Source organism: Callorhinus ursinus, unplaced genomic scaffold, assembly GCF_003265705.2.
Source record: "Callorhinus ursinus isolate GAN/ISIS: 27379988/994484 unplaced genomic scaffold, GSC_fseal_2.0 scaffold70, whole genome shotgun sequence".
NCBI classification, from domain to species: domain Eukaryota; kingdom Metazoa; phylum Chordata; class Mammalia; order Carnivora; family Otariidae; genus Callorhinus; species Callorhinus ursinus.
In genome coordinates, this window is record NW_027397132.1 from 1,750,724 (window position 1) to 1,755,397 (window position 4,674).

General features: G+C 44.0%; 1 non-coding gene across 1 annotated transcript; it reads left to right on the forward strand.

Moving 5' to 3' along the window:
* Positions 1-1,170: 1,170 nt before the first annotated feature.
* Positions 1,171-1,243, forward strand: TRNAK-UUU (transfer RNA lysine (anticodon UUU)). Its single transcript has one exon. It is a non-coding gene; the product is annotated as a tRNA-Lys (tRNA).
* Positions 1,244-4,674: the final 3,431 nt, after the last annotated feature.

Genomic DNA, 4,674 nt, shown 5'->3' on the forward strand with positions numbered 1-4,674 from the left:
CTGCTTTCGGCTCAGGTCATGATCCTGGGGTCCTGGGATCAAGCCCCGCATCAGGCTCCCTGCTCGGCAGGAGGCCTGCTTCTCCCTCTCCCACTCCCCTGCTTGTGTTCCCTCTCTCGCTATGTCTCTCTCTGTCAAGTAAATAAAATCTTTTTTTTAAAAGATTTTATTTATTTGAGAGAGAGAGAATGAGAGAGAGACAGCACATCAGAGGGGGGAGGGTCAGAGGGAGAAGCAGATTCCCTGCTGAGCAGGGAGCCCGATGCGGGACTCCATCCAGGGACTCCAGGATCATGATGTGAGCTGAAGGCAGTCGCTTAACCAACTGAGCCACCGAGGTGCCCCCAAGTAAATAAAATATTAATATATATATGTACATATATATATCTTACAATTTTGTCAGTTATACCTCATAAAGCTGAGGGCATGGAAGCTGATGTGAATTTATTCCTATAGTTGCAAAAATGCAACAGAGCTTTTCAAAGCCTTGTGTAGAAAAGTACTAAAATACATAAATACTAATGTCAAGAAATCTCCCCTGAGCAAAGTTTTTTGGTTGGAGGGAGGGGGTAGGAAATGGGGTGATAGTAGTTGGGATAATTCTTTTTTTTTTTTTAAGATTTTATTTATTTATTTGAGAGAGAGAGAGAATGAGAGATAGAGAGCACGAGAGGGAAGAGGGTCAGAGGGAGAAGCAGACTCCCCGCTGAGCAGGGAGCCCGATGTGGGACTCGATCCCGGGACTCCAGGATCATGACCTGAGCCGAAGGCAGTCGCTTAACCAACTGAGCCACCCAGGTGCCCAGTTGGGATAATTCTTAGTGTGCAGGACTGACGTGGGCATTGCAGGATGTTTAGCTTCTCTGGCTCTCATCCCCTCAATGCCAATGGCACTTCCCAAGTCACAGAATCAACCAACCAACACCCACATTTCCAAATGCCCCCTATGGGTCAGTCTAGCTACCCCCCACTCTGCGCTAAGAACCACTGAGTGTGGCATGTCTGTCTGTAACTTAGGCTTCCCTAGCTCCCATCCCATTATTCCCTTCATTCCTCCCCTTTAACTGGCTCTAGCATAGAATTACTGGTTTCACTTAAACTGCTTTACTGAGATACAATTTATACTTATGCACCATACAATCCATCCATTTAAAGTATACAATTCGGGGAGCCTGGCTGGCTCAGTTGGAAGAGCATGTGACTTTTGATCTCGGGGTTGTGAGTTCAAGCCCCACGTTGGGCATAGAGATTACTAAAAAATAAATAAAAATTAGAGTACAATTCAATGACTTTTGTATAGTCAGAGTTGTGCAACCATTGCCACAAGCAAATTTAGAACATTTTTATTACCCCAAAAAGAGAGTGACATCCATATATGGACACCAGGCCAAGTTAGTTTCCTTCCCTTCTCTAAGCTTGAGGGCCAAGACAACATTGTAAAGTTCATAATAGAGAAAAGGTAGTCATGTCTGTATGTGTGGCTATGTTTTCTCTGTGATCTCCCCATGGGCCTCTGTAGCAGCAAGGTAGGAGGTGATTATCTTGGCACTTTGGGGGCATACTCTCTAAGAAGTGTACCAACCAGTGCTTCAGGCACCCTTCCCTCTGACAGCAGAGGGTCAGGACATCCCAGGTCTGCAGACATCCCTACAAGCAAACACCCATTGCACTCTGAGGGTGTCTTTGTCATCCTGGGCTGTTATAACAAAACACCACAGACCAGAGGCTTGAACAACAGACATTCCTTTCTTACTGTTCTGGAGGCTCCAAATACAAGATCGAGGTGCCAGGAGGTTCGTTCTTGGTGAGGGCCATCTTGCTGGCTTGTAGATGGCCACCTACTTGCTATGTCCTCACATGGCAGAGAAATAGAGTGTACTCTGGTCTCTTCCTCTTCTTATAAAGACACTAATCCATTTTTCTTGTCTGATTGATGAGGCTAGGACTTCTAGGACTATGTTGCACAACAGTGGTGAGAGTGGACATCACTGACATGTTCCTGACCTTGGGGGGAAAGTTCTCAGTTTTTCCCCATTGAGCATGATATTCCCTGTGAGTTTCTCGTAGATGGTTTCTATTTATAATATTGAGGTATGGTCCTTCTATTCCTACACTGTGAAGAGTTTTAATCAAGAAAGATGCCTTGTTAACAAAAAGAAATAAAGGGCATCCGAACTGGCAAAGAAGTTAAACTCTTACTCTTCACAGATGACATGATACTCTATGTGGAAAACCCAAAAGACTCCACCCCCAAATTGCTAGAACTCATACAGGAATTCAGCAAAGTGCCAGGATATAAAATCAAGGCACAGAAATCAGTTGCATTTCTATACACTAGCAATGAGACAGAAGAAAGAGAAATTAAGGAGTTGATCCCATTTTTTTTTAAGATTTTATTTATTTATTTGACAGAGAGAGAGACAGTGAAAGAAGGATCACAAGCAGGGGGAGAGGGAGAGGGAAAAGCAAGCTCCTCAATGAGCAGGGAGCCCGATGCGGGTCTCAATCCCAGGACCCTGGGATCATGACCTGAGCCGAAGGCAGACACTTAACTGTCTGAGCCACGCAGGTGCCCCATGGAGTTGATCCCATTTATAATTGCACCGAAAACCATAAAATACCTAGGAATAAACCTAACCAATGAGACAAAGGATTTAGTTTATAGAAAACTATAAAACACTCATGAGGGCGCCTGGGTGGCTCAGTTGGTTGGGCGGCTGCCTTCGGCTCAGGTCATGATCCCGGAGTCCTGGGATCGAGTCCCACATTGGGCTCCCAGCTCGGTGGGGAGCCTGCTTCTCCCTCTGACCCTTTCCCCTCTCATGCTGTTTCTCTCTCTCTCAAATAAATAAATAAATAAATCTTAAAAAAAAAACACTCATGAAAGAAATTGACAAAGACACAAAGGAATGGAATAACATTCCATGCTCATGGATTGGAAGAACAAATATTGTTAAAATGTCTATGCTACCCAGAGCAATCTATACATTCAGTGTAATCCCTATCAAAATACCATCAACTTTTTTCACAGAGCTGGAACAAATAGTCCTAAAATTTGTATGGAACCAGAAAAGACCCCGAATAGCCAAACAGATGTTGAAAAAGAAAACCAAAGCTAGTGGAATCACAATTCCTGACTTCAAGCTCTATTACAAGCCGAAATCAACAAGACAGTATGGTACTAGCACAAAAACAGACCCACAGATGAATGGAACAGAACAGAAAACCCAGAAATGGACCCTCAACTCTATGGTCAACTAATCTTTGACAAAGCAGGAAAGAATATCCAATGGGAAAAAGGACAGTCTCTTCAACAAACGGTGTTGGGAAAACTGGACAGCCACATGCAGAAGAATGAAATCGGACTATTTCCTTATACCACACACAAAAATAGACTCAAAATTGATGAAAGACCTACATGTGAGACAGGAATCCATCAAAATCTTCGAGGAGAACACAGGCAGCCTCTTCGACCTCAGCCACAGCTACTTTTTTTTTTTTTAAAGATTTTATTTATTTATTTGAGAGAGACAGAACGAGAGATAGCACGAGAGGGAAGAAGGTCAGAGGGAGAAGCAGACTCCCTGCCGAGCAGGGAGGCGGATGCGGGACTCGATCCTAGGACGCCAGGATCATGACCTGAGCCGAAGGCAGTCGCCTAACCAACTGAACCACCCAGGCACCCACAGCTACTTCTTCCTAGGCACATCACCAAAGGCAAGGGAAGCAAGGGCAAAAATGAACTATTGGGACTTCAGCAAGATAAAAAGCTTTTGCACAGCAAAAAAAAAAAAACACAGTCCACAAGACCAAAAGACAACCAACAGAATGGGAGAAGATATTTGCAAATGTCTTATCAGATAAAGGGCTAGTATCCAAACATCTATAAAGAACTTATCAAACTCAACACCCAAAAAACAAATAATCCAATCAAGAAATGGGCAGAAGACATGAACAGACATTTCTCCAAAGAAGACATCCAAATGGCCAACAGACACATGAAAAAATGTTCCGCATCACGAGCGCCTGGGTGGCTCAGTTGGTTAAGCAACTGCCTTCGGCTCGGGTCAGGATCCTGGAGTCCAAGGATCGAGTCCCATATCGGGCTCCTTGCTCAGCAGGAAGTCTGCTTCTCCCTCTGACCCTCCCCCCTCATGTGCTCTCTCTCTCTCACTCTCTCTCTCTCAAATAAATAAAATCTTTAAAAAAAAAAAAATGTTCCGCATCACTCGGCATCAGGGAAATACAAATCAAAACCACAATGAGATACCACCTCACACCGGTCAGAATGGCTAAAATTAACAAGTCAAGAAACAACAGATGTTGACAAGGATGAAGAGAAAGGGGAACGCTACTACACTGTTGGTGGGAATGCAAGCTGGTACAGTCACTCTGGAAAACAGTATGGAGGTTCCTCAAAAAGTTGAAAATAGAGCTACCCTACAACCCAAGAATTGCACTACTAGGGATTTACCCTGAAGCTACAAATGTAGTGATCCAAAGGGGCACCCACACCCCAGTGTTTATAGCAGCAATGTCCACAATAGCCAAACTATGGAAAGAGCCCAGATGTCCATCAACAGATGAATGGATGAAGATGATACACACACAGTGGAATACTACTCAACCATCAAAAAAAATGAAACCTTGCCATTTGCAACAACATGGATGGAA